Here is an 18,938-nt window from a genome sequence, read left to right on the forward strand (position 1 = left end):
AAATGGTGTGCTGAGATATGCCGAACAGGACCACGTTTTACTTAAAATTACTTTAATGTTCCTAAGAATCATCACATGTTATGTGATGCATGTTTCAGGCAAATAGTGAAATTCCCGTTGATTTTACAGATAAGTTTGCCTCAGTTGGCAGAAAAGTCAAATGTCTAAAAGATTTGTAGTGGTTTCCCTTAAAAAGTCTTGGCACATGTAGATCACTATGTCTGGATGCAAATGTGTTATTCCAGCAATGATATCATGCAAAGTAGTTTTGTGAAAAGGAGGGGACGCATGTCAATACATGGATTCAGCAATGCTTCACACACAAATGCAGGGCCCAGCTGTGTGAGCCTTCATCCAAAGGTCAGCTGTGGGCAGGTAGTTTTCTATTTCAATTAGCTTTCTGATTCTTGACTTACTCTTTATTTTTCCTTTTTGTTTTGCAGTTTAAACTTTTTAAAAGTTTATATTTAATAATTAATAATAGAATGTCCTGGCTTTGGCTGGAATAGCGTTAACTTCCTTCCATGACATAGAATAAAATATTTAAAATTTTCACTTGTTTTAATATTTGGTATTAATATTGGAATAATTCCTGTAGGGCAGTGAGTGAAAAGAGTAGCAAAATATGAAAGGGGAAAATATTGCTTTATTCTGAAAATCGTATTTAAAGATATTGCTAGCAAAGGGTTAACAAGCAAACTGCTTAGAGGGAGGTGGAGCATTTTAGAAAGATTTAAAACAGAAAGACACTGAGGCTGAGCCAGCGTATAGTTAAGATCTCGTCTGGATGTTACTTCACTCAGACTGTGCTGAAAAGCTTTTCTGAAATGAAGCTTGTCTTCTTTGAAGCTTGTCTTTTCTGAAATGAAGCTTGTATCTTGTCTTCTAGTTCAGCTCTGATTTTCATGGAGTCTATAATGAAAATAAATATGGAATGTTATCTGTTATGCAAGTATGAGTACTAGTTGTTTGAAAATACCGGTGCTGTTTCTGTTGGACCATGAGGAGGATGTAGGTATAAGGTATGCAGTAACAATGTAATATTTCATTCAAAGGAAAGCTTGAAAAGATCATTTTCGGTGCCTGAGACAGCAAATTTCAAAGATGCTACACTAAAAGTTAAAATCTACTTCCCTAAAGGTTGCCTATAATGTACACGTTTAATTCAGTGTTAATAGTCATGTTAGAAAATGTGGCCATTAATTGCTTACTAGTAGAAAGAAAAAAGTCTTTGTCTCCTCCTTCTCCCATCTTTTTTTTCCCCCCCTTTGTTTTTTACAGTATGGGTGAACTTCTGACTCTGCTGAAATAAAAATGTGTTTTTATCAACTTCTGATCTTGAAGTTTGCACTATATCCTCAGATTTCATGAGCGGAGTCTTATATATCAATGTCACATTAAGTCAGAAGGGATAAGAGGCTTGGGTTTACTAGTTTCTGTCACTATTTATCCCAAGATACTTTTTAAAAGGTTGCTTCTTACTAATTCCTGAAGCATGAAGCCCTTTGTAGTATCTCATGTTAGTCACCTGAAAGTGAAGATATGAGTGTTTACATACTGTGTTCATTCACCTAAACTTGGCCTGTTACTTGCATATGGGCAAGTGTCTTCTTTTTACCAATTTTTCTTGTGGATTCTTGGGAGTAAACCCACAAGCAAACATGTCACCTCTTGCAGTGTGCTTGCATCCTTGGCATGTCTTGCTCTTCCAAGAGACATTAATTCCACTGAATACTGTGGTGTGATCTTGAAAAAAACTTGCAATTTTTTTTCAGTAGTGAACACTTTCTTGAAAGTAGCCTGTGGGCTTGAAAAGCTGCTATGTACTCCTCCTCTACCTACCTTGCTACAGAAACCTAAAAATGTCAAAGCTAATTTCATGTTTAAGGTATTTAAAATAACAGAGAAAAGATTCCTTGCCCACTCATCTAAAACAAGAGCTTCTGTCTTGGGTTGGGGAAGCACATGGCTTCTGGTGTCTGTAGAAGTCATGGCTGCCGTGATCATGATCTTGAAGAGTGCTGAGATTTTCTTGGTCTTTGATGGTAAATTGGTGAGTAGAGAATAGTGTCTTGTTATCTCTCTCTTGTGGTATTAATGTACTTGCCACAGAGCCTTTGGCTGGAAAGAGACTGCTTCATATCAGCTGTTGAGGTATTGGGGATGGGTGATGGATGAGATCATTATGTGACTGTAATTTCCCAGTCTTTAGTGAAAGAAAGTAACAGAAGGCCCATTTCAGCAAGTAGTGAAACTTAAGGGAGACACTCAAAATGACACTTGTGGTCATTTATATCCAATTATTATCTTGGATAAATATGAATTGTATTGGTCGTTTATACTGGGTGTTGGTGTCCAGATGTTGGAAGTGAGGTGGCTGCAGGGTGGCCTCTGTGAAGAGAAGCCGGGGCTGCCCCATGTTGGGCACAGCAGTTGGCTTCACAGCCCTACTGCAGGATACAGCCAAGCCCCTCAGCCAGGATGGTGGTGGTGCCTCTGGGAAAACATCTTTAAGAAAGGGGGAAGGGGAGGAGGAGGAGGGAGAGAAAACAGCCACACAAGTAGAGGAGGAAGAAACAAAAAGAGTGGGAAACAGCAGAGAGAACACAAAGGTTGAAGGAGGAGGAAGAGGAGGTGGTGCTCTAGGCACTGGAGAAGAGATTGCCTGTGGAGGAGGCTACAGTGGAGCAGGTATTTGCCTGCCAGTATGTGCCACACTGGAGTTGCCTGATAGTTCCTAAAAGAGCTGCAGCCTAGGGAACTCTTGCTGGAACCTGTGGGAAAAGCCCATGGAAAAGACCAAAGTGTGAGGAGGAAGGTGTAGCAGGGAGGAACTCCTACGGGCTGACCTGATTGCACCTTCCCATCCCCATGGGCTGCTGTGTGGTGTTGAACGTACAGCAGTTGGGAACTGAAGGAGTGAAGCTGAGCCTGCGAAAAAAAGGTTGGGGGGAGGGGCAGGGTTTGAAACAATTCTTTGTTTGTCACTATCCAAACCTAATTTAATTGGCAGTAAATTAATTTTCCCCACGTCTATTTTGCCAGTGCTAGTACTTGGTAACAGATCTCCCTGTCTCCATATCAACCCACTTTCACCTTACTTTCTCCCCCTCCCTTATTGAGGGGGAAGGAGAGCATAGCTGGGTGGGCATCTGGCGGCCAGATTTGTACGCGCTTTCTTATCATGGTGTGCCTATGTATATGTCTCCTTTTCACTGGTTCTCTTTTACTTAATCTTCTCCTTAATCTCTAAAGTTTATTTTTTTACTTGAACAAGGCACTTTTGTAGTGACCAAGATGCATGTGTGGTTTTTTTCTGTTGCTTTAAATTTAGAGCAACACCTTTCATATAGATACCTTCCTCCTCTTTGAGGTTATACCTGCAGTGTGCCTCTTATGGGAAAAAAAATAGTAACCAGAAGACTCGCATTTGTGGGTGGTTTGTATTCTTGAGCGGTTTTAACCTTTGCCATGATTTTAGAATTGGAAGTCTCAGGACATACTCTGCCCACAGACGCATTCTTTCTGTAAGCAGACAGCTGGTACTTCCTTTCATTATCCACAATACACCAGCAGGTAGGAGAAAAAAAAAAAAAAAAGATTCCGTGCTTCATGTGGCCTCTGAAGGGTCAGGTAAGCCATACAAGTCAAGTATGAAAGTACTCATGTAGTCCTAACAACATTAATTCAGGAACTTTGTGCAGTAGTAAGGGTTTCTGTACATTCTTCTGTTTCGGCTTATACCTGTGTGTTTATGCTCATATCTAGAAAATATAGAATCTTTGAATAGTTAGGGTTGGAAAAGACCTTAAGATCATCTAGTTCCAATCCCCATGCCATGGGCAGGGACACCTTACGCTAAACCATGTCACCCAAGGCTCTGTCCAACCTGGCCTTGAACACTGCTAGGGATGGACCATTCACAACTTGCCTGGGCAACCCATTCCAGTGCCCCACCACCCTTACAGTGAAGAACTTCCTCCTTACATCCAACCTAAACTTCCTCTGTTTAAGTTTGAACCCATTACCCAGTGTCCTACCACTACAGTCCTTAAGGAAGCATCCCTCCCCAGCATCCTTAAAGGCCCCCTTCAGATACTGGAAGGCTGCTATTAGGTCCCCACGCAGCTTCTCCAGCCTGAACAGCCAAAACTTTCTCAGCCTGTCTTCATATGGGAGGTGCTCCAGCCCACATATCATCCTCAAAAAACATGGCTTGCACTTTATTGCATTTTGTTAGGTTTTTGCACGTAGGAAGAACTATATGCTAAGATTCTTCTTAGGCCCTTCTGATGTTTCTTCACAGAATCACAGAATCCCAAGGGTTGGAAGGGACCTCAAAAGATCATCTAGTCCAACCCCCCTGCAAGAGTAGGGTAACCTACAGTACATCACACAGGAACTTGTCCAGGCGGGCCTTGAATATCTCCAGTGTAGGAGACTCCACAACCCCCCTGGGCAACCTGTTCCAGTGCTCTGTCACTCTTACAGTAAAGAAGTTCTTCCTGATGTTAACGTGGAACTTCCTATGCTCCAGTTTACACCCATTGCCCCTTGTCCTATCATTGGATATCACTGAAAAAAGCCTAGCTCCATCATCCTGACACCCACCCTTTACATATTTGTAAACATTGATGAGGTACCCCTCAGTCTCCTCCAAGCTAAAGAGACCCAGTTCCCTCAGCCTCTCATAAGGGAGATGTCCCACTCCCTTAATCATCTTTGTGGCTCTGCGCTGGACTCCTTCAAGCAATTCCCTGTCCTTCTTGAACAGAGGGGCCCAGAACTGGACGCAATATTCCAGATGCGGCCTCACCAAGGCTGAGTAGAGGGGGAGGAGAACCTCTCTTGACCTACTAACCACTCCCTTTCTAATGCACCCTAAGATGCCATTTGCCTTCTTAGTATTCAACTGCTGTGAGGGGAAGAGTTGTGAGGTAGAATTAAGAGCTTCAGGTGCAGAAAATGTGTGCTAGTTTGGTTGGATAACTTTTCTTGGCATGAGTACAAAATGTCTACAGTATGCTTTTTTAATAGGCGATCTCTGAAGTGATGGAGCAACTTGTATGATTGGCCGAAATCATTACACTTGTGAGAGTCAAGGAAATTCTACTTTCTTTATAGGCTACCACCACCCCCTTTTGTAAGTTGCCTACCCTGTCATCTTCCTCGTTTTGGTCCTTTCTTCTTTTAGATTAAGAACTGGGACACTAGAAGGATAAGAATTAAGTATTTGAGCTTCAGTTTGGCTTGAAATCAAGATCAAAAGTAATATCTAATATTTGACCCCCAGATTCAAAGCTGTAACTAGCTCTGATCAAGTAGTTGTGGTTTGCAGAGCTTGTATCTTCCTTGGTTGTTGAGTATCATATTTGTCAGGGTACCTGGGTTTCCGTCTAGAAATGCATTTAAATCTGTGTGTCAGGGATAAATTGTGTAAAGCAGCAAAATTGTTAATTAAATATTAGTATGCGCAAACCATTCTGTGATTTCAGGACATGGAAACTTGTCAGCATTAGGGACAGCTCTCTGAAGTGCAGGTTTTACAGTCCGAAGTGTTCAAAATGATCCTATGTCCCAAAGGATTATTACGAACAAGGGTTGTTGTTTGGTTTTGCTTTATTCCTCTTTGCTTAATTAGATTCTTTTTTTAAACACGAACATGCAAAAGAGGTGAGTAAGGTTCTCCTCTTCAATCTTAACATGGCAAATGTGAGGATTTCTTCTCATGTTTTTATGTTAGAAAATATTTGACCTGTCTTTCAAGTCTTACAAGGTGTAAAATGCAAACTGAGCATACTAAAGGATTTTTCCCATTATAAAAGATTACCTTATTAATGCTTTTATCTCCTTCAGCTGATCATGCAACATTTTCAGGTTTCAGGCTGTTGACATACCATGAAGAGCAGCACCATTTGGAAGGATCTCCTTTTAGGTCTTGACCTCTTTGCTTTCAAAACAGTATTGATACTGATTTGAGTTTGAGTTGTACTTTTTATATGGTTTTAAAGACCAGAGACTTGAAATGCCTGATTCTGGGAGAGTAACACTCACTAAACCATGCTGAATCATATTCTTGGGCAGTTTGGCTACTATGCATGCATGTGGCTGCGCATATGCATATGGAAAACTACCCCTTTAGACCACTTCATGTATTTGCTTTTGAGAAACCCATTCCTGTGCCTACCACATTCTATTCTGTTTATGAAAAAGTCATCTTTAAGACATAGAATCTTGCAAACATTATGGAAATGCTGCTCTCTTCCTTTAAAAGACTGCAGGTGTACTTGCCTCTGCAAGGGCCTCAATTTAAACCTTGTTCCTATTTTCTCTGGGTCTGGGAAACATCCTTCCCCTCTCAACCTCAGTTGTGGACTGGTACACAGCTCTCCATAGACACAACTGCTGCTGAGCATGCTAAAGAAAAGAATAGGAGGTAAAATATTTTCTTTCATTAAAATCTCTTTTGTACTATTAGAGATCCCTCCTTTGATCCCTTAGCCTGGTACATAGTAAGGAATTTGACCCTCTAGAGCTGATTAATGCTTTAATAAGAGCACTATGTTTATATTGTTACAGAAAGGATTCCTGAAGAATCCAGCAATAAGAAAACAAAGCACATTGGTCCACCCTTACACTATAAGTCTGTAACAAGAAAAATGCTGTTTGAGGCTGGAAAGATTGAATGTTACACAAGACAGTTTCTCAAGGGCTGCTTGAAGGGACCCCAAAAGCAAATGCAACCCTGGCTTATAGTATCTGTACTGTGATTTTAAAAATGTGCAGCCTTGTCTTAAAGAGTTTTGAAATCAGCTTATCTTATAATGAATTGCAACATGGAATATTTGCATATATGTTCCTTATGTTGAGCTGGTTAAATTTATAATAGACCTCATATAAAGAGGGTTTATTTCTTTTCCTGACTGGTGGCATATTCTACATTAAAAAGATAACTTTTCCCCTTGAATGAAATAAACAGCAAATAAGATACTCCCCCCCCCCCCTTATAAATATGTAGCTCTCATACACCTGCAGAACATCTGGCAAACCTACAGCAATATTAGACATACTTACTTCCCTGTGCTAATGCAGGAGTTATGTTCTGGATTTTGCAAGCAGTGGCATTGTTTTTGTCATCTTAGGTAGCTACTAAAACTTCCCAGGTGACCACTGCCTAATATTGTGGTAATAATATCAGCAGTCCATTATAAAGAAACAGTAAAGTATTCCTGCTGGAAACAAGTCTATAAAAAGCCCATTTGAGACAATTATTTCAGGAATCTGTAAGTAGGCTATGCTGTTGCATAGCAACAGAGCCAGGCAGTCCTTAGACTCTATAAAGTAGTCAGTGTACACATGGGAACAGAATGCAAATATAATGGAAAGCTTGAAAAATGTAAGGCTGAGACTAACAAAATAAAATCATATGCAATATGAAATGTGATTTTATTGTGTGAGGTGTAATAAATTGAACTGCTTTTAAGTTACAAAACCTAAAATTCTGTCAGCCAGATTGTGCTACCATTTTTTTTTTTTTTTTTTTTAAGCTTCTAGATAGTAATTAAAATGCAGAATGTCTGGTGGCTGGAAAAACTAATTCAAATGTAAAGGACATATTAAACGACTGCCACAGGAGAAAAAAAAATATTATTGACAAGCCAAGAAGTTGACCAAATACACCTTGAATTAAATATTTAGTAATACATTGTAGCACAAAGAGGTTCAAATATTTACATTATTAAAAAGCTGCTTGTCTTTGTTCACTTGACTCTAGGCTGACCCAGAGTTGTTCATCTTAGCAAGTACCAAAAAATATGGTGTCATCGGGTGTATTCTTGGCAAACTCCAAGCTTGCATTTGAAGTGTGAAATTTTAACAGAAGCATATTATACTATAGCAACGCTGGTTTTGCAAGAGGTAATTGATTATTAAAAGCAAAAATAGGAACCAGTATTTAATACTTGGTAACATACAGTTGTGTGTGATCTTGCTATGAAAAAAAGGCAAATCCCTTCCTTCCAGTACTGCTTTTGCCACTGCCCAAGAAGAAACAGTAATAATCTCAAGCTCTTCTGTTCTGGATGCTGCGGGATGTACTTTCATGATGAGTCATGACTGCGTGATTTTTAAAAGGTAGTCACATGCAGACAATTAAAGCTACTCCACCAGAAACTGCTGAAAAGCCATGTAATACAACAAATGGTGCATCTGTCTAGTAACATAAAGTGTCTTAAAGATTTGAGGAAAGGGTCTTGGAAAGGGATGTTGGTTTTTTACATACAGTTTAAGGATAGCTAAATTGTGGAGCATTTTAGGTATGTTGAATACTTGATACTAGAATACACATTGTACTGAAACGCTGAAGAATCATAGCAAGTAGATCTGGAAGAAACCTTTGGAAAATGCTGCTGCATCTCCCTGTCCACACAGGCTAACGTATAGCTTAAGTGCTGCAATGATACTGTTATCTAGACATTTTCTTTTTGCTGTTCTGACTTCATGCTTTCCCTTTGAAATGCTTTTCTTATCTACAAACTGCTGTTGGAGATGCTGTAAACACCAAATTGTCAGAATGCTGAACATTGCAAAATGAAAACTTGAGTAAGTTTGGGAATTGGAGCAGTGTAATAGGAAGGATAACTATTAAGCCAAGTCTCTTCCAGTGAGTTAAGAAGAAAGGTCTTTAAGACAACCTCATGCATTGCAATTTCAGAGGAATATGGGTATGATGTGAGTATTGCCTGGAAACAGAGTATGCACCATAATTCTGTTAGATCTTAGTTCAGCAGTAACCAGTGGAAATGATACGTTCCAAGGCTGGAAAATTAGAATCATAGAATAGTTAGGGTTGGAAAGGACCTTAAAATCATATAGTTCCAACCCCCCTGCCATGGGCAGGGACATCTCACACTAAACCATACCACCCAACGCTTCGTCCAACCAGGCCTTGAACAACCCCAGGGACGCAGCATTCACAACCTTCCTGGACAACACATTCCAGTGCCTCACCACCCTAACTTATATCCAGTCTAAACTTCCCTTGTTTAAGTTTTAACCCGTTACCCCTTATCCTGTCAATACAGTCCCTAATGAAGAGTCCCTCCCCAGCATCCTTACAGGCCCCCTTCAGATACTGGAAGGCTGCTGTGAGGTCTCCACTGCAGCCTTCTCTTCCCCAGGCTGAACAGCCCCAACTTTCTCAGCCTGTCTTCATACGGGAGGTGCTCCAGTCCCCTGATCATCCTCGTGGCCCTCCTCTGGACTTGTTCCAGCAGTTCCATGTCCTTTTTATGTTGAGGACACCAGAACTGCACACAATACTCCAGGTGAGGTCTCACGAGAGCAGAGTAGAGGGGCAGGATCACCTCCTTCGACCTGCTGGTTCACTCTCCTTTTGATGCAGCCCAGGGTACGGTTGGCTTTCTGGGCTGCGAGCGCACACTGCCAGCTCATGTTCATTTTCTCATTGACCAACACCCCCAAGTCCTTCACTCAGGGCTCCTCTGATTCTCTTCTCTGCCTAATCTGTAGCTGTGCCTGGGATTGCTCCCACCCAGGTGTAGGACCATGTACTTGGCATGGTTAAACTTCATAAGGCTGGCATCAGCCCACCTCACAAGCATGTCCAGGTCCCTCTGGATGGCATTCCTTTCCTCCAGCGTATCAACCGAACCACACAGCTTGGTGTCATCAGCAAACTTGCTAAGGGTGCACTCAATCCCACTGTCCATGTCATCAACAAAGATGTTAAACAAGACAGGTCCCAACACTGATCCCTGAGGGACTCCACTCATTACCGGTCTCCAGTCGGATATTGAGCCATTGACAACAACTCTTTGTGTGCAGCCATCCAGCCAGTTCTCTATCCACTGAGTGGTCCACCTATCAAATTGATGTCTCTCCAATTTAGAGACAAGGATGTCATGTGGGACAGTGTCAAAAGCTTTGCACAAGTCCAGGTAGATGACATCAACTGCTCTACCCCTGTCCATCAGTTCCGTAGCCCCATCATAGAAGGCCACCAAATTGGTCAGGCAGATTTGCCCTTAGTGAAGCCATGCTGGCTGTCACCAAGCACCTTGTTGTTTTTTACGTGCCTTAGCATGCCTTCCAGGAGAATGTGCTCCAAGACTTTGCCAGGCACAGAGGTGAGACTGAGTGTGTAGTTCCCTGGGTCATCCATTTTCTCCTTCTTGAAAATACGGGTTATATTTCCCTTTTTCCAGTTGTCGGGAACTTCACCTGACTGCCATGATTTTTCAAATACGATGGCCATTGGCTTAGCAACTTCATTCGCCAGCTCCTTCAGGACCCGTGGATGGATTTCATCAGGCCCCATTCACTTGTGTACATTCAGGTTTTTAAGATGGTCTTGAACCAGATCCTCTCCTACAGTGGGCCCAGGGTCTTCATTCTCACAATTAAAATAGTTAAGAGTAAATCCTCCAGGAGGATATCTGCTTTCTTAATAAATAGGCTCTACAATGTTATAGCAGCCTTTTCAGTGACTAGTAAATACAAAGGTGCCATATGAAGGATTAGTAAATAATGTTGTTAAGCACCTGACCAGGTTTAATCTTTACATTGTAAGATGTCCGAGGTTTCTCACCTTTCCCATAAAATGTCTTTTCAGTGAGCCAAACTTGTTCAAATCAGTGGCCCTGTGTGAAGTCTGTGGGTCAAGTTAGCCCACTGGGTACCTCTTGGTAGAGCAGCTAGAGGGTTCCACTAGTAGACAGTGTCTCCCATTAGAAGTACAGGCTTAACTGGTTTCTCTAACTGAACTCTTGAGTTCTCTAAGGAGATTGCTGCTTCTTCCCCATCTCCATCTGCTTTTTTCTTGCAGGCCTTGTGCTCCAGTGTCGTGGTTTAAACTCAGCCACACAGCTTGTCTGCTCACTCCCCCCCTTCTTTCCCTCCCTCTACTCCCAGAGGGATGGAGAGGAGAATCAAAAAGAATTCAACTCCCACAGGTTGAGATAAGAACAGTTTAGTAACTAAGGTATAACACAAACCACTACTGCTACCACCAATAATAATAATTATAAAGGAAATAACAAGGGGAAAGAATACAACACCTCAGCACCAGCCGACCAATAACTCCTCCACCCCACCCAACCGAGCACCGACCGATACCTAGTCCAACCCTGCAGTCCCTAGCCCTTCCAGGTCACTCTCCATTACATCTTGGGCATGACGTGCTGTGGTATGGAATACTTCTTTGGTCAATTTGGGACAGGTGTCCTGTCTCTGCTTCCTCCCAGCTTTGCCTCCTCCCTGGCAGAGCATGAGGCTCAGAAAGTCCTTGGTCAGATGAAAACATTTGTGTTATCAGCTCTGTTCCCAGGCCGAAAGTCAAAACACAGCGCTGCACCAGCTACCAAGAAGGAGAAAAATTACTACTACTGTTGAACCCAGGACTTCTATAGTACCCTTTTGAATGATGTTTCCCCACGTGAAATCTGATTCTTCACACCCATATTGTGGTTTTGGAATTCTGTCATGTTCCCCCACCCCAGCCACATACATGGATAAATCTTTGCAGTGCTAGCTAATACCTTCTTGCTAACCATTACCTTTACTGACATTTTAAAATTATGAAGAACAAGGCTCACATTAGTTCTTACCCTAGCATAACAAAGCTATGTATTTTATCAGATTTGGCATATATTAATATGGAAGAGATGGTCTAAATTTCTTGGCTTGTAACTAGCTAAAGATCACGAATCTTGATGTTAGTTTCATGGTTCGCTGTCAGGAATTGCAGCAACTAAAATTAATTACTTAGGGGTGTTTAACTTTTCAAATCTATAGTCCATCTGAGTATTTCAGCACTTATAATTGAGTGGGGGTTGCCTTGCACCATGGAACTATTTCTTAAGATACACTACTGTTCCCATTTAACTGGAAAGTACCCAGCAATGTACTGCATACTGTCTGTGTGCCATTTCTTGTTTCACTTTTTATGCAAATTAGATATTTTTTTGTTTTGAGGTTTTTGGGTTGGTGGGGTTTTTTTTTTTTTGGTGCAGTTTTTTTTTTTTTTTTTTGCTTGATTTGTGTTTTTTTGCTTTTTTTTTTGTTTTTGTTTTCAGTTTGTGGTTTGTTGGTTTTTTTTTTTTTTTGCTTTGACCTCAGAATCCTTTTAGGTCATCTGGAGTAGGCTGTCACCTGAATTAATGCATGTATAATAAAGATCTCTGCTCACTCTCTAGATGTTTTTTTTTCAGTTCAGTAGGAAGAGGTAAGCACATTGAAGGTGCTAGTTGCATTCATTCTATAATTAATGCTCAGTATGGATCAGATGAATCGTCTCTTACAGGTACTACCTATGTATGTGTACACAGGCATTTAAAATTAGTCCAGTGAATCTCATTCGTGCCCCCTTTCATAGCATTAATCTTCTGCCAAAAATTGGAGATATGCTTGTAGAAAACCCTTTATCTGAGTGGTTTCCACATTATTGCCTTTGTACCACTGACTGTTTACGTGGCTCATACTAGTCTGCAAGTAATTCAAGGAACTGTTCTACTGTCAGACCTTCGGTCACAAATTGGCTACATGTGTAAGGGTTTTTTTTATCTTAAAAGTTGTCTGTAAGGATTACAGTGGCTCCTAACAGTTTGGCCCAAAACACTTGTAGGCTACTTATGACTGTTAAGTGTTTTGTTGCTTTTTTTTCCACATAAAGCCATATACATGGTAGCGTATGTAGCAGTGAATAGAGGAGACATTGTTACAAAAATAGCCTCTATAGCGCTCATTAGTTCTATAAAGAATAGATATGAGAGACTCAGCTATGTTTTCTAATGAGTATTGTGTTGATCTATACCTTTAAAGCACTGGCTGTGCAGGCTGGCTCTTGTTGATGGGAAGTGCCTGAGAGAATGAATTTGCTTATAGCATGAATCCTGAATTAAGGGCAGGGTTAGAAAGATATGAAGATGCTTCATGAGCAAAGCCTACACAACTTCACCTTTTCTAAACATCCTGATGCTAAGCAGACATCTACTTTACATTTCTGCAGAAAGTCTTTTCTCTTTGCATAAAGCATTCCTAAGTTGTCGGTCCGTTGTGAATCCTCAATAGACTGGGCTTTTCCAGTATCCCAGCAATTGAGGGAGAATTCCTCTTTCCTGGCGAGGGGTGTATTTTGTGTCTTGGTACTCTTCTCCAGGCTTGCCTCTCTGAAATCTCTCCACTTGAAAAGACATGCTGCTGGGTTGCCGTATAGAGGTCCCAGTGGACAGACTTTCCCCAAAGGCTGAAACCATCCCTTTTGAGCAAAACATTGTACTTCTTCAGTATTGTGTAAACCCTGCTCTTTGGGTTAGAGCATCATACCTTTCTAAACAAACAAACTGCAGTGCTGCACACCTGCCTTCATCTTCCCAGAAACCTGTGACATCAGCCTCCCCACAACTTAGAGGGATGTGGGAATGCTCAGCAGGACTGCTAGTTGTGTGTCACATGAGAAGCTTGATAGCTTCCATCTTGCTTGAGGGCCTAATCATCATTATGGTTATGACATGCTATGGCAATGGATTTAGTTGTTCATAGAGAGTATTGGGGCATCCTGAAAAGTGATGCTTTAACTTCCTTCTTCGTTTTAGAAGCCAAGAGGTCTGTTCACCTGCTGCAGCTAAAAAAGTCACACAGCAATACATGCCTCTTTGAAAGCACATTTTGTTTGCCATTCTCTTTAGGTCAAGCAGTGACTAGAGATGGTAGGTGATAGTTCATTCTCTTTCATTGCCTAACAGAGTGCACATGTGGATACTTAAATGTTGTGATTTGTTTCCTCATGGTATTAATTTCAAAATATCAAAACAGTGTTTATAATTACTGCCAATAATCTCACTAGTGATCAGTGGGAATAACTACTTCTGTGCCATATTTTTCCAAAGAACCAAAGTTTATGTAGTATTGCCTCATTGATTAGTTTGGGGGGGGGGGGTGTGTTAGGTTTTTTTTGGTGGTGGTGGTGGTGGTTGGTTGGGGTTTTTTGCCTCTTTTATTTACTGGTGTTATGTCACTGCCCGTTTTTATGCCATAGTGGAAGATAAAACTGAATCTGTGAACTGAAATTAAGTTGTAGATGAGAAACCAAATCCTCATTGTCATGGGCATAATGGAATTTGCCTGAGCAAGGACACAGTAACAATTTTAACTACTTGCTTTTAGTTCTGTAGATCTCTTTAGGTAAAATATAATTTAGATAATGCAGAAGGAAAACCTGTCTTAGCAAATGATCTCTTTGTACAGGCTATAAGCTGAAGGATATCCAACTTCGTAGTGCTTTTTTAATGCAATTTAAACCAGCTTCTTAATTTTTTTCTAGTTAAAAAAGAATAAATCTCAGATGCTAATTTTTCTGGGTTTTTTTTTTCTTTTTAACCAGTTGAATTGGCTACTAATTTCCATTAAGATCTTATTAGTACTAGGAGTACTACATGTACTAGATTCACAGAAAACAAATACATTAACTGTCAAAAAGGTAAGTGACCTGTTCTATATCACTATTTTATGGAAGTGCTCACTTCAGAAAGATTAGGCAGACAAAACTACATAAGGGATTTTCAAAGCGCAGGTTAAAATACTGTCCAGCTCACTGGCTGGCATGGACATTTACATTTCCTTTAATTGGTTTTCAAGAGTGAATGCTATTTTATTCTTATCTGTGTCTGTGCAAAAGCAGTACTGTTCTAAAGCACAACAGATACCATTTCCTGGGGAAAAATACCCCTTTGTTAAATTGTTCCTATGTTTCCGCTTTCAACATAGCAAACTATGCATGCATGAGGTAGGAATCTAGGAACAAGCTGCTGTGGAATTGAGGTATTGCCTCACTGGAAAGAGCCCTCTCTCTAAGCCAAGGCTACACTTAGAACCCAAGTTTATTTTAAAAGCATAATTGCACACCTTCTCTAAAACAGACATGCTATTAAATGACAAGTTCTCTTTCTTTTTTTTTTCTTCCCTTATGAAAGCTGAATATAGGTAATTATATTTAAATAATGTGCTGATCGTGATACAACGTTTAGCAGCCAAAGCCTAGGAGAGTTTTATTTTAAAAAATTCTGTATTCAATGCCACCATTAAGCACATATGGAGAAAAGGGGGAGTAGATGTTGAGGGGCAGTAACTCTTAGTCTTACACTGCAGGTTACTGAGAAAATGGCAGCTCTCCTGTGCTAGCCAGCAACATACTTCAAATCCCATAGACAAGTCATGTGTCCAGGGCCCATTCTTATTCTGTCTTCCTTTTAAAATTATAAATACCGATTAATGAGGGTACTTTAAAGGCATTTGGGTTTCTTTTAAGTAGCTGGTGCCTTAAACAGGCTAAACAGTCCCTTAGACAGCACTACTTTTAATTCATGCTGGTATGCCAACATAACTTCTGTACTCTCACTTCCAGACTCTTAACGACAATGGCTCTATAATACCTGGCTTCACTGAATGATTATGGAATACAGTCAAACTGTGTTTTCATTTGTGAAGTCATCACTTACTTTTTAGGGTCTTATTTTAAGAGTACTTTCAATAAAACTGAACTACATAGGAGGAGGAAAACAGCTGTAGAAATTTGACAGTTCAGAAACTTGGGGCTATGATTTGTTATGTATACCATGGAAATAGGAGATTTAGCACAGAAATTAGATTGTGGAGATCAAGAAGCATTCTGGGAACTTTCTGAAAGCACAAATACTGATTCGTTCTGTACATAATAAATTATATGGTTCTTGTCATCCCTCTTCTCCTGCATTCTCTGGATATTAATTCTACTCCTTATAATGTTTACCTGTAAAATTTGTTCATTTGCATAGGATATAGAAGTAGGCCTTTTGCAGGTGTAGCAGTATGTTATCCAGAATATTCATTAATAATTCAGAGATGTCTTGTTACACTGGCTAAAATCTAAGATAGCAACCATGCCTACCTACCTTACTCATCCTTCATAATTCTTTAAATGCTTTCCAGTAATTTTCAGCACAGCTTTCTTTCGGAGGAGGGAGTTGAGAGGCGAAAGAGGTGGAAGTCTGATACCCCTACATTCCTAGGAGTTATGAAACTAAGAAGCTGAGGAAAGGAAAGATGCCATATGAAAATACGCAGGCCTGTATTGCAAACTCTACTCATTACCTGCCTAAGTTGACGCTATGTGGGGGGAGGAAGACAAAGCACAGCTGGGAGAGATGTAAGAAGGGATAGTATCTGATCAGTTACCAAGGAATCCAATCCTCCAACAGCAGGTTTCATTGGTCTTTTTGCTCACAGAACTGCTTTGCTGGTTCAGTTGGCAGAAACAGTGAGGTTGCCGCTTTCTTGTGTCAGCTGAATACCATATAGCAGAGTACTGGGTTTGCAACTTGAAAAATAACTAAATTAAATGATTTAGTAGAGCTAGAGAGACTGTGACCACAATTCTTAACAGAGGAATATCAGTTAATGGAATTAGTTAAGCAATTCAAATTATGTTTCACAGGATTATTAGGGAATTTCATTCCTTCCAGAGAGACTGAATGAAAAAAAAAGAAGTTTTTTGAGTGAATGGTAATTCCGTAATGACTGGTTCAGTGAATAAGTGCAGACTGCTGGGCACTAAGCCATTCATTGGAAGGGGAGCTCTTGGGTGGTATCAGTGAAGTTCCATATTTATGCAGTAATGTCTGAAGATAATGCCATTACAAAATAGAATGGTGTTCAATATTTAGAAGAAGATGCAGACGGGAAGACTTGGAAGTGTTAATAAATGTATGTTTGGTAACATTCTTTTTTGATCAGATTGTTGTTATAGTAATGCCATATTTAGCCTATAGAAAGTGAAGATTTAAAATAAAGCTCTCCACAAGCACATTTTCTTATGGCTTTGCAGCTTGTTTCGTAGCTAAAATTAAATAAGCTTGAGATTTCCCCGGTGTTTTCTCCATGTGTTATGGAATGTTTCCACAACGATATAATCTTACAGAAGGGTATTCTGTGCGGTGCAACCTGTATAGTCCAGGGAGTTCCTCACGGAGTACAACACTGCTTGCTTTGCCAGCCTCACAGCCTTATAGTTTGTCCTACCTCAGCCCTAGTCTTCTCTGCTTATTTGGTTCCTGATGTGCTAATATGCAGCCTCTAAAGTAGCAAAAGAATATTCTTCTCTGGCATCTTTTTTCTGAGCTGTGATGGAGCTAATGTCTTTACAGGTGTGATAGCTATGATGACTTTTGGCTGGTGCTGCACTAATGAAAAAAACCAAGCCTATACGTTGATTTTTTGAGGTTTTGCACTTCCTTTTCTACAGGCCAGTTGCAATAACAGGCATGAACAAATGTAACTCATGGAATTTTCACTAAGAATCTTTTATTTTCTGATGTTGCTGGATGTTATTCTTCAGTGAACAGGTCAGATAAGTCTGAAAAACTTTTGCTGTTTTCTTACCTTATCATGACTGTCCTTGCTCTTTCCCTTCACCTTTGCAAGCTGTATGCTTCATTACTACATGGTTGGCATTGTGATGTCTCACCTTGGGCAGAGAACAAATAGTAGGCTTCTCATTCCTCATTTGCTTCAATATTCTTGCAGAGTTTCAAGAAGAGGGCACTTCATGGGAAGAAATGTACATGCTGTCGTGCTCATGAAAACATTTTTTAATTGAGATGCGCTATGCTGTTCTATGCGTGTCAGGCAGGCTTTCAGTCAATGCTGACCTCTTTCCATGCCCTAGGTGTTTATTAGATTTTGTGGGTTTTTTGGTTCGTATGAAGGAATTTAAACAATTTCCTGGTTCATAGTGGTTGTTCATAGGAGTAGAATTATCCTGTCAGCCACTCAGTATTTGGCATGGGACACCAAAGCTTGATAGGAATGAACTTTAGACTAGTCAGTCATACAGTGATACTTGGTATAGTTATATTTAGACTAAATAAAATATGGTGTAGATCCCTTTTCTTGTCTTCTCAGATACATCATTATGTGCATCCTCATACAGCTAATTGAAGTTGGGGAGGGAAGGACTAGAATGAAGATAAGAATGGACAGGATTTGTGAAGTTATTTGAGAGGTGTACGGGTGGGGAAGAGTTGCCCGTTGTCTTTTTATGTATCTGTTTTCAAGATAAAAATGTGTTTATAAAAATAATTAGGGTTGTTTTGTTTTTTTCTTAGAGAAACCTGTATCTCCTGCTGCTGTTAGTGTTTTTGATGACTTTAGGAGCTTATTCAGTGCCCAGCAATAGCAGCAGGAACTGATTAAAAAGATTTGTACACTATGCAAATGTGAAACTTCAGTAATAATAGCTAAAGCCTCTCACTGCATGCAGCTGTGCAATGCTGCCCTTACAGCCACGTCCTCTCTCTGCAGTATTCAAAACCACACAATTACTGCTTAGAAATGAAGGAAGCATGCAGTTGTGGGGGTGCTGGTTTTGTTTTGTGGTTCACTAGTGTTTCTTTTCTTTGGAGTAGTGCTCTAGGAAAAGATTCCCCTGATTCCTCTACTACATCCAAACACAAAACATGAGGGAAGCTACATTTGAAGCAGTGTAGTCTAGATTTTTGCAGGAAGCCTTAGATGAGTACAAATGCAACCAGAGTAAAAGCAGTATGAACACCAAGAGAAAGTGGCTCCTCACCCCTTGGTCTCTGGCTATAATTCTATAAATTAAGAAAAAATAAAAAAAGCCTGAACAGGTTAGATCTATAGCAGACTCCAGCAGGGATTCAAATAGTTCTTTTACTGAGGCTGAAATAGGATTTTTCTTGTATCTTTGGCAAATCTTACATTAACACACGTCGTCATGTTATTCCGTTAAAAACATGAGAAATATTTCTTTTTATAGTGAAAATAAGTTCCAAGTTTATATGTAGCTTGCAGAGTCCTGCTTTGTAACCTGTGCATTACAATTTAGCTGTTCTGCTTGCTCTGTTAGCCTGTCTCCATTCATT

The 18,938-nt window shown here is 40.2% G+C and overlaps 1 protein-coding gene across 3 annotated transcripts in view; it reads left to right on the forward strand.

The window, feature by feature from the left end:
- Positions 1-18,938, forward strand: part of PKIA (cAMP-dependent protein kinase inhibitor alpha) — a 48,347-nt gene that overhangs the window by 20,266 nt on the left and 9,143 nt on the right. Inside the window, exon 2 of one of the 3 annotated variants that reach the window (XM_065669402.1) lies at positions 5,038-5,143. The exons of the other annotated variants lie outside the window; for them this stretch is intronic. The gene's annotated coding sequence lies outside the window, so the exon portion shown is untranslated. The remainder of the gene's footprint in view (positions 1-5,037; positions 5,144-18,938) is intronic. 3 annotated transcript variants of the gene reach the window in all.

This window comes from Lathamus discolor, chromosome 2, assembly GCF_037157495.1.
Source record: "Lathamus discolor isolate bLatDis1 chromosome 2, bLatDis1.hap1, whole genome shotgun sequence".
Classification (NCBI taxonomy): domain Eukaryota; kingdom Metazoa; phylum Chordata; class Aves; order Psittaciformes; family Psittacidae; genus Lathamus; species Lathamus discolor.